Source organism: Salvia miltiorrhiza, chromosome 5 (genome assembly GCF_028751815.1).
Source record: "Salvia miltiorrhiza cultivar Shanhuang (shh) chromosome 5, IMPLAD_Smil_shh, whole genome shotgun sequence".
Taxonomy (NCBI): Eukaryota; Viridiplantae; Streptophyta; class Magnoliopsida; order Lamiales; family Lamiaceae; genus Salvia; species Salvia miltiorrhiza.
This window is the reverse complement of record NC_080391.1, coordinates 40,090,763-40,105,489: the sequence shown is the minus strand read 5'-3', so window position 1 is coordinate 40,105,489 and position 14,727 is coordinate 40,090,763. Positions and strand designations below refer to the sequence as shown.

The 14,727-nt window shown below is 39.9% G+C and overlaps 1 long non-coding RNA gene across 1 annotated transcript; it reads left to right on the top strand.

Moving 5' to 3' along the window:
• Nucleotides 1-7,593: 7,593 nt before the first annotated feature.
• Nucleotides 7,594-10,607, top strand: LOC131024405 (uncharacterized). Its single transcript, XR_009101814.1, has 3 exons — nt 7,594-7,735; nt 9,862-9,924; nt 10,433-10,607. It is a non-coding gene; the product is annotated as an uncharacterized LOC131024405 (long non-coding RNA).
• The last annotated feature ends 4,120 nt before the right edge of the window (nt 10,608-14,727 follow it).

Here is a 14,727-nt window from a genome sequence, read left to right as displayed (position 1 = left end):
CCATTTTTCTAGTATGATCACTAGTATATATGAGTCAGTCAGCCAAAGCTCATCACTTCATCACATCGTCATGCTCAGCAAGAAAGAAGGTGGTAATGATTTTAAAACATTGAGAAGTTCACGTTTTATATGAATGTACTGATGCTTACATTCAAGTTTTATGCTTTATTGATTGATTAGATATCTCAATGAACTTAGATGCGTTAAGAATGCATGATCACTGTTACGAGAAGAACGATAGAAGCTAGAAACTCAGTTATATTTCACTATAGCCATGGTGAAGAGCTAAGAAAGAAAAAGAGAATCCCATGAAAGCAGTGCAAGCGGAGTGCCACGCACGAATCACTGAAGCAGGCATAGTTCTTCATTCAGGTTGTTCACGAGTGACAGAACACCGAATCGACTATTGCCTTATTTGATGATAGATCACGTGAGTCATTGCTCGTAGCGACGAGTGTGACTTATGTAATCAGCTAGCTATCGCATAATGAGCTAAGACTCATTACTAACTCTCGATTATCACCAGTTATGGCATGAAGAGAACCTTCATGATTTATGTTTGAACTTCAGAGTCGGACTCATATGCAGTTATAACACTTTGTGTATGATGTTATAGCATCGCGATTAGAACTGCCAGCTTACAGTTTCAGATATTTAGAACCTTTATGATTACAATTACCTATTATATTACACGTGAGCATGATTTAGAATCCCTATTGATTACGATCACCTGCTACAAATCGAAAGGAGGATAGGTGCCATGGGTAACTAGAAGTTACCAACCATTATGATTGACTAGAAAAATCTATACAAGTGCGTAAGACGGGAGGAGTTCCTGAAGATGGTTTGGAGTTTAACAAGAGCTAGAAATATCGACAATGGTTCGATGTTAAAGTTAAGAGATTGAGATTATGATGAGAGACTAAGCAGGTTAAGTATGCATACCTTAGTCGATCAGAGACATTCCCCAGTTAGAACATTTTAGACCAAACATTCACTTTAGTAGCCAGAATGCAAGCATTGACTAAGGTCATTCCATGACTTAGAATTACACATGGGGACACATACCCTATAAAGGTGCTCAGATGAGCAAAAGCTATTTCCTTATTGAATGCGTGATGATTCAGAAGGTCTTTTGCAATAACACGGAAGAGTGCTTCAAATTATATGGTTGCATTTCAAGCGCTATGTGAAGGAACACTAAGTACTAGAAGTACTACATTAAGATCATATAGAGGAACATTATTGAGTAAGGTCGAGCCTACCTTATTTCGCCTATAGAAAATGTTTAAGGATTGCATTAAACTAGGAGGCAGACTCCAAGTTTGAGAAGCTCTAGAATATTCTCAAGGACATGTTCAAGATATTAAGAAGAAAGTGGTGATTTTAGACCAAATATACCTTTTGCAGCCAAGGAACAAGAATTGCCAAGTTCGGAAAAGTATTTCTGAATGACTGAGAAGTAGTTGTGTCGGACCTGGCCAGTCCACATGGCCAAAATCTCAGTAGTCGTCATATATGGGTCTTTAAACCTATATATTTTAAACCTTCATCTGAAAAGCCAAACGGGTTCAGACTATTAGGTCATTTCGTTTCGACCTTTCAGTCAATTCATTTCTACCCTATGGTTACTCATTTTCAATTGTTTGGCAAATTATTGAAACACTTTGCCTAATTGCCATTTGTTATTTGAATCATTGCGATCTACTAGTTGTTGGTAGATTTTCTGTGACCCAAGGACAAACAGATACTTATCTGATTAAATCAGTCAAACACATATGCTTCAACCCAAGGGTCAAGCACGTAATGCATACAGACAATCTCTTGTGCATTTAGTAGGACCTTATTTGTGTATTTCAAAAACGATGATCATTTCGATGCTTTTGTATGCCCCTATGTTGGCTTAGTTATTTTGACTAGTATTAGTACGAAAATGCTGGTTCATAGAGCATTTCGGAACTGAGCTCTTTCATGATGACCTTGCTAGATAGCTAGTTCATCGTATAATGCTTGGATAGATCACCAGATCTATATTCAATTGTTGATGAAATAGTCCTCATTGATACTAATTTCCCATGTCTATGTAGCGACCCTATCAGTCTTTTGCGGCAAGTTACTTCCGCTATGTTATTTATATACTTTCATGAGGAAGAGTATGAGCGAGATTTGAGAATCAAGAAAATAATTTACAGAATCGATGATATGCATCTGTGTATTACATTGGTGACTATATGTCGACTCATCGGAATGCCAACAAAGCAAAGGCGTCCGAGAGAAGTTGGATAGAACAATAGTATGCCTTGTGATGTTGCATTAACAACTTGTGTTTGGACCTAATAGAATGCCGTCAAAACGAGGACGACCAAGAGGAGGGGGCGGGATTCCCCGAAATGAAGGAAGAGGCCCAGAAACAGGGCCAGAACCAGAAATAGTTCAATCACCTGTTCAGCCAGAACGACGGATTGAAGAATTATTCTTGCGACAGAACCCACCTACCTTCAACGGGACAGGAAACCCGGCAGAAGCTGAAACTTGGGTTCGCGCTATTGAGCGCATTTTCAACTTCCTGCGTTGCACCAACCAAGAGCGCTTGACTTGTATGTCCTTTCAGCTGACTGGGTCAGCTGATTTCTGGTGGGAAGCACGGATGAAAACGATGACAGCAGAGCAGTTAGAAAACCTGACTTGGGAACAATTCAAAGCCGGTATATATGACAAGTATATACCCAAGAGCTACCGCAAGAAAAAGGAGGCTGAATTTTACAATCTGAAACAAGGGAAGATGTCGGTAACTCAATACGATAGGATGTTCTGCGATATGTCTAGATATGCGCCGGAACAAGTTGACACAGATGAGAAGATGGCTGAAAAGTTTTGTGCCGGTCTGAGGCACGAGATTAGGATGGCTTTGGCAAGCCACGGAGGATTGTCTTACACTGAGTCGCTCAGCCGAGCGTTAGACATTGAGGCAGCCATGCCTGGAGAAAGACCTGCAACTGTACCTGCGCCAGCACCTCCACATGATCAAAGTTATAATCCGAATTTCAAAGGAAAAAGGAGATGGGACAACAGTAACCCGAACCAAGGCGAGAATAGGCCATGGCAGGGACGGGTCTTCCAGTCACAGGGCTATGGAGGCCAGAGTGCACCGAAACAGATGGAAAATAACCAACAGAGGGCCCCACATTGCCCCAAATGTAACAAAAAATCATGTGGGAATCTGTAAGGCCGGCAATGATAGTTGCTATATCTGTAACCAGAAGGGGCACTATGCAAACCGGTGCCCGAATAAGCAAAACGGAACGAGTTCAAGGCCGAACCCACCTATCCAGGCTCCGCATCTGCGAGCAATCCAAGCTTTGCCCCAACCATACCCAAGACAACAACCACAGTATCAGCAGCCACAACAGCACCAACAGCTACTGTACCAACCACAACCTCAACAACCGTATCAGCAACAGGCCCGCCAACAACAGCAGCGACAACAGAAACAACATGAAAAACCTCGTCATGCTAGAGCCTATGCTATGAGGCAGAAGCAGCCCGAGAACAACCAGGGAAACCTGGCAGGTATGGGCATGCTACTCAATACTCCTGTTGTACTTCTATTTGATACGGGCGCATCGCATACTTTCATTTCAAGTACATGTGTTGATACATTAAAACTTAAAATGGAAAGAGCTGACCAGGAGTTGAGTATATCATCACCTATAGGAGGGATGACGACAGTAGATCATGTGTGCTTGAACCTAGAACTGAACATAGGGTCACACAAGATTGTAGTGAACAACTCCTATGTTATACCGATGGGAGATGTGGACATAATCCTAGGAATGGACTGGCTAGCCGAGAACTATGCCACCGTCCTTTGTAACGAAAGACGGATATCGTTTCGACCCCCAGGAAGGGAGCCGTCACATTTCCACGGAATTAGTATGGGAAGAAGAAAGATGATCATCTCCGCCCTGCAAGCAACGAAAATGATGAAGAAGGGATACTCAGCTTACCTCGTATACTTGCACGGAGAACTGGGTACTGAAAAGAGTATAGAAGATGTAGCAATTGTACGGGACTTTTCAGATGTATTTCCAGAGATTCTGCCAGGGCCACCACCGGACAGACCAATTGAGTTTACCATTGATTTGGAGCCCGGGGCAGCTCCCATTTCGAAGGCACCATACCGAATGGCTCCTAAAGAGTTGGAAGAACTCAAGATACAACTGCAAGAACTTTTAGAACTTGGATTCATTAGGCCAAGTGTATCACCTTGGGGTGCACCCGTACTTTTTGTGAAGAAAAAGGATGGCACATTGCGAATGTGTATAGACTATAGGGAACTGAACAAAGTGACACTGAAGAACAAATATCCTTTACCAAGGATAGATGACCTCTTCGACCAGCTCAAGGGAGCAAGCGTGTTCTCGAAGATTGATTTGCGATCTGGTTATCACCAGCTGAAGATTCGACCAGAAGACGTACCTAAGACGGCATTTCGAACTAGGTATGGCCACTACGAATTTGTAGTTGTGCCATTCGGACTAACCAATGCGCCAGCTGTGTTCATGGACCTCATGAATCGAGTGTTTCATCCGTACTTAGACAAATTTGTCTTGGTGTTTATAGATGACATCCTGATCTACTCGAAGAACGAGAAAGACCATGAGGAACATCTGAGAATTGTCCTAGAAACGTTGAGGACGGAGCGCCTTTATGCCAAATTCAGCAAGTGTGAGTTTTGGCTCAGCGAAGTCACGTTTTTAGGACATATTGTATCATCAGAAGGGATTAAAGTGGACCCTGAAAAAGTGCAAGCGGTGCGTGAATGGAGATCGCCTACTAACCCTATTGAGATAAGAAGTTTCTTAGGATTGGCAGGTTACTATCGGAGGTTTATGGAAGAATTTTCCAAAATTGCAAGGCCAATGACGCAACTACTCAGGAAGGGAATAAAATTTTCTTGGACAGAGGAGTGCGAGAAGAGCTTCCAAGAACTCAAGGAAAAGTTGACTACGGCACCAGTGTTAGCCGTCCCAACAGCTGATAAGGAATACGTGATCTACACAGACGAGTCCAAAAATGGACTTGGTTGCGTGCTGATGCAAGAAGGAAGAGTGATAGCATATGCGTCACGATAGCTTAGGCCACATGAACTGAATTACCCGACTCATGATCTGGAGTTAGCTGCAGTGGTGCATGCGCTGAAGATTTGGAGACACCACCTATATGGAGTTAGGTGTGAAATATTCACAGACCACAAAAGTCTGAAATATTTTTTCGAGCAAAAGGACCTTAATATGAGACAAAGGAGATGGCTCGAACTAGTGAAAGATTATGACTGTGGTATTAACTACCACCCAGGCAAGGCCAACGTAGTGGCTGATGCATTGAGTCGTAAGACTCAATCTAAATTGGGAGCTCTCATCACTCGAGAGACGGTGCTCATAAGGAAATTTAGCAAAATGAGCATAGAAGTGGTTAAACCACCAGGGACGATAGCAAGCGTTGTGGCAACGGTACCTAACTTGAGGAAGACGATCGTAGAAGCACAAAGAAAAGACGAGAAGATGGAAAAACTACGGGAAACAGTAAGGAAAGGAGGCGTCAAGAATTATCAAGAAGCATCAGATAATGCTATCCTCTTTGAGAGAAGGATATGCATCCCCCACGATGATGAGCTTAAGGATAAAATCATGAGTGAGGCTCACGATACCCTTATACTGCCCACCCAGGGAGTACTAAGATGTATCAGGACCTAAAGAAACACTTTTAGTGGGAAGGCATGAAGAGAGACATAGCGTCATTTGTGGAGAAATGCCTGGCATGCCAACAGGTGAAGGCCTTACACCAAAGGCCATATGGAAAACTACAATCGTTGGAAATTCCAGAATGGAAGTGGGAGCACATCGCAATGGATTTTGTGACCAGTTTGCCCAAAACAAAGAGAGGAAACACTGCTATTTGGGTAATAGTGGATCGACTCACAAAATGTGCTCATTTTATACCAATACCGATCACACACGGGTCAGACAAGCTAGCTCAGTTGTATGTTCGAGAGATTGTACGCTTACACGGTGTACCCGTGTCAATCACATCAGATCGAGACTCGAAGTTCACATCTAGATTTTGGATGAGCTTACAGAAGGAGTTAGGCACGAGGCTAAATTTCAGCACCGCCTTCCATCCGCAGACAGATGGGCAGTCTGAAAGGACAATTCAGACCCTTGAAGATATGTTGAGAACAGTGGTGTTAGACAGAGGTGGAAGTTGGGAAGCAGTGCTGCCGTTGATTGAATTTGCCTATAATAACAGTTACCAGGCAACTATCGATATGGCACCATATGAGGCATTATATGGAAGAAAATGTAGATCACCGCTTTATTGGGATGAAGTGGGTGAGAGAAAAGTTTTAGGACCAGACATGGTCAATGAGATGGTTGAGATAGTCCGCCAGATCAGAGGGCGAATAAAAGAGGCACAAGATAGACAGAAATCTTACGCTGATGCACGTCGAACTGAGTTATGTTTTGAAATAGGAGACAAGGTCTTCCTAAAGGTATCTCCTACCAAGGGGATAACTAGGTTGGTGTCAAGGGAAAACTTAGGCCCCGATTCGTAGGACCTTATGAGATTTTGGAGAGAATAGGCCCAGTAGCCTATAGGTTGGCGTTACCGCCAAGCTTTGGAAACGTTCACAATGTTTTCCACGTATCACAACTCAGAAAATACGTTTCCGATCCAAAGCACATAATCCACCAAGAAGAGATCATCATTTGCCCAGACTTGAGCTATGAAGAGAGACCAGAGGTCATTCTAGATCGAAAAGTACAACAACTCAGGAATAAGGCAATCACATCAGTGAAAGTCTTATGGAGACACCACGGACAAGAGGAAGCCACGTGGGAGCTTGAAGACAAAATGAAGGAGAAATACCCCGAACTGTTTTAGAAGAAATATGCAAATTTCGGGACGAAATTTTTGTTAAGAGGGGTAGTATGTAGTGACCCGCTCTTTTATATATTTTAAATCCAGTAATGAGTGTTTATTTTTGTTCATCAGTGAATGAAAACGGTTTTTATCCTAATATGAATTCAGCTTATGATCCTGAATTTATATTGTTAAAGCAGTTAATGATATTATTTCAGAGTTATAACTGACTTAGCAAAGTCACGTTATTTATTTAAGCGAGATGAAATTTGATTTTATTTTTACTCAGATCGTGAATTATTTCCGACTCAGGAAGTTAATTAAATCTGCGGATTTAATTTAGATATCAGAACAACGAACGAATTAAATCTACGGATTTAATTTAGATTCATTTTATAATTTATCGGTTTTAGTGAGAAATCACATGTCGAAATACGAGATTTATTTAAATAAACAGTATCAAGCATATACGAGCACATGATCCATCTTACAGTTACAGAATCACCGAGACAGAGAAAATACATCAATAATTCTCCTCTACATTTTTTTTCCTTTCTTTTTCTTCTCTTTTTCTTTCCATTAATTTTGTTCCCCACTCCATCAACTCCACTACCCTATGCTCCCCACCATCTCCACTACCTTTGCTCCCCATCAACTCCAACACTTCATCCATTCCTTCCATTTCGCACCAGCAATCACAAAGAGAAGGAAGACTTGGCTTAACTACTTTGCCAAGATTTCAAGCTGCTCCAGTCCAGTAGTACCCCAACACTCGAAGCTAGAGTTTATTGGGTGAAAAACCGTGCATGAGGTAAGGCAGCGAATCTGCCATAAGCACACTGCTCCGGCAGTGTTTTGCAAGGCGATTCCAGCCATCCAAACGGTTCCCACAAATTCCCAAATTAATTGTGTATCATATTTCATACATTTTCTATATTTTGGTAAAATTTCAGAATATTTAGAGCTCGCATGATTTATTTATGAATTTGTAAACATCACTGCCCATCTGGAATACATATTTGGTAAACAATCTTTAGGAGATCATAAGTAAAGTTTCACTCGGTGAAAACCTTTGAAACTTGAATATGTCACTCTAGACTCCCGTATCTTTCTTTTGACATCGGCCTCACTATTTTTGAGTAAGGGAAACAACCGGTATAAATTCTTGAAATCTAGTTCTTATTCCATGTACCATCCAGTAGATTTTACAAACCTACGACTTTGAGGTGGAAAAGGCCGACTTAAATATTTGATTCTCAAGCCTATCTTTCTACTGAATATTCACTGACATGTTGGGAACTTACTTGTTCAGTTTTAGAATTTTTGGTGAAGCTTAAAGTGGTTTTTCCGATTTATGTTCTGAATCTGCCAAACTTGAACTCTTTTTGTGCACTGAACTTTAGATAGTCATATCTTCTAAACCATGAAGGTTCTTAGAGTAAATCCAACTGGAGAGTGTTATGATCTCTCCCTAGTTTCCAGATTGACCTTTGGGGTTCCCAGTGGAGTTTTGTAAAGGGAGATATGAATTTTTAAAGAAAGCCCACTGACTTGGTTGTAATCTGGAAATATGAAATTTACAGATTTTTGCTTGTTAAATACCCATCTTTGAGAGGGCATATCTTGCTCGTTTGAATTGTTTTTCATTCGATTCAAATTGGAGAATGATCCTTGAAATGTCTAGTTTCCAGAATGTCTTTTGGAGCCTCATTTGGAGATCCGAGGTAGATTTGGTGTCTGTTGTAAAACAACCCCTTAAGAGCTCAAGTTGTTGAATTATTTTCTATGTATCAAAGTTTATTTTAAAGGATGTTTCGTGAAAGATTTAGTATATGTGCGTAACAAGTTTGGGACTATTTATTTTAAATGAGGTCCGTTCTTTATTTAAATTAGGATGGACTTTTAATGAATATTTTTGGGATTAAACTATTATTCTTGATTTATATAAATTATTTTTAAGGACTTATAAATATGAATTTCGTAGGCCTACTGACCTACTGTGATCGACGGTTTGTCGATGTCTAACAGCTTTGAAAATTTTATAGCAAGTCCCTACATGAGTCTTGAGTACCCTGGTAAAATTTCAAGCCATTCCAACTTCGTATGGTACTTCTTTAAAATGTAAAACCTAAACTGCACATTACTACTGAGAATTTCAGAGAACAGAGAAAAGAGTCATTTATTTCAGTAGCTTCCTGGGTGATCTAGCTTTCCAAATTTTTATGGTATTAATCTTATTGTGTTATTTAGATATCCACCAAAGTTGAGCCCAGTTTGACAACGTTTACTATTTTTCAAAAATACAAGTTTTCGATTGTTCAAAACTGCCGAACATGGTAGATCGTGGTAAAAACGTCATATCTCTCAAACCACTTGGAGTTTTCGACTCTATTTTTTTTATATGAAACTAGACTCGAAGATCTTTCTTTCGGTATGAGTCTCGAGTCCAGGAGATGTCGGAGTCAGAACAGATTAAATTTTGAAGTTGAGTCAGTGTAAAAGCAGAGCATGTTTTGATGATGTTTGATTGTGATTCTTATGTGCCTTATGTTGAGCCTTTTTATTTTATTTTATTTTTTTTTAATTTTATAACATTACTTGTTCTTATTTATTAAGCCCGATTAATTATGAGATTATAAAGCGAATAAGTTGAAGTATTTATTTTCTATTGACTACGAGGAGCGGGGTTTATTTAATTGACGGATTAGAACACCCCGAAGAGAACGGATTAATTTTTGTTAATTATCCGGCTTCATGAGACGAGACTTAGCTTTTGTTTAAATCCGATAGCCTGGATTAACAATAGAAATTCCCTGATTATTATCTCAGAATAATAGTTCATGCATACGAGATTCATGCATAGTTTAATTACGCATTCTCATTTAATTGAGAATTTTCCCTCGATTTAAAGTCTTACGTTATTTTCTCGGATTAAAGGTCGAGCGCAAGAATAAGAGCTCGTCAAGGAGTCACTAATCTGTAGCAAAGCTTTGCTATCAGGTGGGCATTACTTTCATATATATCAAATGAGTTTAAATGTTACGTTCAAGCAAGTTATTTCATGACTAAATTAATTGAAGTTATTTCAAATATTGTCTTGCCATAAAATGTTTAAATTTCAGTATGATATCTATCTGATGTGACTTTAATCATGTAATCGAATTCGGGTCTTGAGCAGTTGATAGCTATCCTGCCAGGGCTAGTGTACACCAGTGACCGTGAGTCATCTAGCGGGTTGGCCGGTCAAGTGTCCGTGAGAGGTGGCCACCTCTCCGGCACACAGTTCCAGATATGATAGATTACAAGAGAACTTAGTCTGCAGACGAACTTTAAGAATCACAAATGAATTTAGTAAGCTTGGGCCTTTTTAGAGAAAAACTCCCTTGCTGTACTGTTTATGATGGCATGACAATTTACAACTTTACGAAGCATGTTATATTTCATAGTAGGCATATGTGCCCACTGAGTAATTTTGTACTCAGCCCTGCATATATTTCTAAATGTGCAGGTTGAGCAGCTGCCGATGGTGATGAAGTGACGAGCGGGACTCTTTTGTCTTATTATGTATTAATGAACTCTAGGGTTACATGTCTTCATACATGTAATCAGAACCTTATTCCGCTGCGTACTCAGAAGTTTTATGTTATTTTGGATAAGTCGGAGTTATCCGAACTTGTTAGTTATTTGAGTCTATACGATCCTTTCTTGTTTGACTATTCCCCTTTCTACCCCGCTTCTAATCTCCCTCCATTAGCCACAATTTCCCGGCTTAATTATCCTTAATTAGGACCGGTCGTGACAATACATTTTATTTACACAGGGAAGAAAAATATATTTTTCATTTCTGCAAACTTTATTTGTTTCTGTTCGTCCATTACTATAATAATAATAATAATAATAATAATAATAATAATAATAATAATAATAATAATTATTATTATTATTATTATTATTATTATTATTATTATTATTATTATTATTATTATTATTATTATGATAGATAGATAGATAGATAGATAGATAGATAGATAAATTATGAAATTAGTAATGCATAAATGAAGAATTTAGATAAAGAACAATAAAGGATATGATGTTAAAATATATTAGAAATCTTTAATCATGTATCAAATTTATAATAATCTCAATCGAGTGAAGAGTTCATATAAATCACCTCATTTCACATTGAGTATTTTTATAAGATTTCACCAAAATAAAACTTATACAAGAATAAGCTCTTGCTCTCCAAATTAAAAATCTACATTTAACTGGCGGAATGATTGAGACTAATACAATTTGAATTGTTTTGTCAATTTAATTTGACCAAATTTATTTAATTAAATACATGGTCTAATTAATTTAATTTGAAAATATAAATTGGTTTGATTAAGTAAATTATTTCTTCAATTTAATTTGATTATAAAATAATATATCTTTATATATATAAAGAGCAAAGTAAATGTAATTTCATTCAATTTGAAGGACATAATTGGAATTGGAAAAAAAAAAGTTACACAACCCATGCCATGAAACTGTCGAAAAATGTTAATTCAAAAAAACAAAAAACTACCAACTCTTTTTTAGGGGAAAAATGTTAATCCCAAAAAACTGCCAACAATTTGAAATATGTTAAATTTGTAATTCCTTTTCTTTTTTCTCATTTTAATGATAAAGTATATTTTTCGCATTTTTATGAAATTATAATTTGGATAAAATATTATTAAATTGCGATTTTATTAGAAAAGAAAAAGAAAAAACCTAAAACCCCTGAAAGCACAGGAAAAGCAAACTAAGGGCCGAGCCTCGTTAAAACCTTTTTACGGAAAACCCAGAGCGAAAAACCGTAGAAAGGAAAAAGAGTACCTGTCTAATAAGCAAAAAGAAAGGGAGAGAGAGCGGAGGGGTAAGTTTCCGAAACTCCGGCCTAACCATCGTCCCCAAACCAACCCGGCTCTCACTCCGCAAAAAGACAAAACAGGGGCCAAAGGCCGGTTATACGCCGTCGCCAAGTAACCCAGAAAGCTATACGGCCGGCTAGACTCCGTCGCCGTTAGCTCGAACAAAACAGACAAACAAAAGAAAGCAGCACAGCCGGTTAGATGCCGTCGCCGTGAGCTTACCACAAAACCGAGAAAATGGTAAAACAACGGCCGGCTATACTCCGTCACCGAGATTACCACCCAAACAAAAATCGAAGAAAAAGAACTGATAGTTTCGGCCGGATTGATGCCGTCGCCGGAAACTAAAACGTCGTGGAAAGACCAGATGCGCGATCTGCTCAACAAATAACGACCACACCAAGCACCGACCAAATAAGGCACAAGACCAGGTTCAGAGCCAAAATGGTAAAACAACGGCCGGTTATACTCCGTCACCGAGATTACCATCCAAGCTAGAACCGAAGAGCGAGTATTTCCGGCCGGAGTGAAGCCGTCGCCGGAAGCTACGACACCGTGAAATTTCCGGTTGTGCGACCTGCCCAACCAGAAACGACCACGCCACGCCCAGAGCAAGCTAGCCTCATATCTCCGCCCTCCAGGTGTTCGACCAAACTCCCGCTGCAACACCCCCTCACGGAAAACCCCCTGACGCCAAAGCTCCGGCTGCCACCACCCAACAAATCTGTAGTCACTACCACCAACACTCCACTCCTCGTTGTTCCCAAGCAAAGTTTTAAAATTGCTACCCAAACTGAAGACGCCTAGAACCACCTTGCCCTTACACGCTGCATCCGCCAACTGTTCGATAGAAATTCTCAAAGAAAAACCGCAATGAACTTCATCCGCAGAGCCTAAAACACCCAAAGATGGGTACTCCTTCCCATCTCTCCAACCTCCATATCTGTCATCGACCCATTCTAACGTGCGAGTGGGTTGTTGACATGTCCAACCTAGCAGCATTATGAATCTCATTAATTTCGTGAGGCCACCACCCCACCTCCCGATCCTGATTAGCCATAATATCAGCTACTTGATTGCCCTCGCAGAAAATATGAGTTACCTTGAAGCACATCGAATCCAGCAAACCCAAGATTTGCTGCCATAAAGCAAAAAACCGCCAGGGTACATTAGTTGATCGCGTTTTAAGCAGAGCCACAACATAAGAAGAATCGGACTCCACCCAGAGATGATTCCAATTTCTTACATGTGCAATGCGAATGGCGGATATGACCGCCATCAATTCTGCTTCAAACGCAAAACCCACGCCATGCTTGAAGTGAAAACAGCCTCTCACCCAACCCCAATGATCGCGGAAAACACCACCAGAGCTAATAGTCCCAGGCGCACCCCGGGCCGAGCCGTCTATATTTACTTTAATCCAAGGTGCCACTGGGGGCCACCAGCTGACAGAGATCATCTCCGGAGGCGGAGCCGGTCTGCCTTTAACACCAATCTTACGTAGCACCATGTAATCCGACCAGACATTGTTCATGCTGCCAAGACGCTTGAAATTCATATCCATCTCAAGAAAGGAGACTTTCACAACCTGCAAAACTCTTTTATAACAAAAGCTCCTATTGTCAAAAATGCAGTTGTTTCTTTGCATCCAAATCGCCTGATTTATGCTTAATTTACTCTATTTTTAAGGGTTTGTATGTGCGTGTTTTAAGATAATCTTCTGGAATTTGGTGCGTTTATGGTGTATTTTATGCTTTGCAGGAGATTTAGGCTTTCGAGATGGAAGAATGCATTTTTGGATGATTTTGGCGTTTTCTAGGTGTTTTGGTCTCCAGAGCAGAGAAATCATCATTCCTCTGGAAAACCAGAGAAATCAAAGCCCAGATCAGCGAAGTCGAAAGCCAGAGCAGAAAAACCACTCGCCAGAGAAATCAACATATCAGAGCAGAGGAGTCAGTGAAATCACCATTTCTCTGAAGTCAGCGAAATCAAAGTCCAGTGTAGCGAAATCCGCGAATGCCAGAGGAGCCGAATGCTTGACCAGAGAAATCATCACCAGAGGAGTCAATAGTCGGAGCAGCCAAGCGAGAAGCCATTACAGTGGAATCGAGAAGCCAGAGAAATCATGAATCCTCTGGCTACAGCAGAGAGATCACCATTCCGCTGGCAACCCATTCCGCTGGCGATACCATTCCTCTGGCGATAGCAGAGAAATCGTCATTCCTCTGGCGTGACCCGTTACCTTGGTGACATCCATTTCTCTGGCGAGAGTTGTGAATTCAGCGAGAGTAGGAGTATTTTCCGGAGTACGCATCCAGCTGGAAAGTTGCCTTATTTTACACGATTCTATTACCTTTAGAATTCTACTTTGCATGGCAACTTCCATGGTGATCCGAAGGAAATCTGAAGCTTATAAATAGGTCCTCTTTTGACCTATTGAGAACATACCCCGAACCTTAGCATTCATATTTCAGTTTTTTTTAGCGTTAGAATTTCATTGCTTTCTAGTTTTCAAGGCTTGGATCAAGATTGAAGATTCAAGCCGCTACTTCAGTTTTTATTCGGTTTTTATACAATTTAGTTTTTTTACAATTGCTTTCTTTTTATTTATGTTTATGTTTATGTTTTATTTTGCTATGTCTAGCTATTTCCTTTAGCTGATTCTAGGGTTTGTAAATAGTTGATTGAATTTATGTGATTTATTTGTTAATACCTTTGTGCCTTTCAGTTTATGATTCATAATTCCTGGCGCTTAATTTCTTGTGAATTATTTGGCCAATAGTTTGCATGTTTAGCTATTAGGTTTGAGACCTAGCGGAGATAACTGTTTAACGGATTCAGGAATGTATGATATGATTTTAACCTTGAGACCTAGCGGAGATAGGTGGATCATAGAGAGCTATTCTTA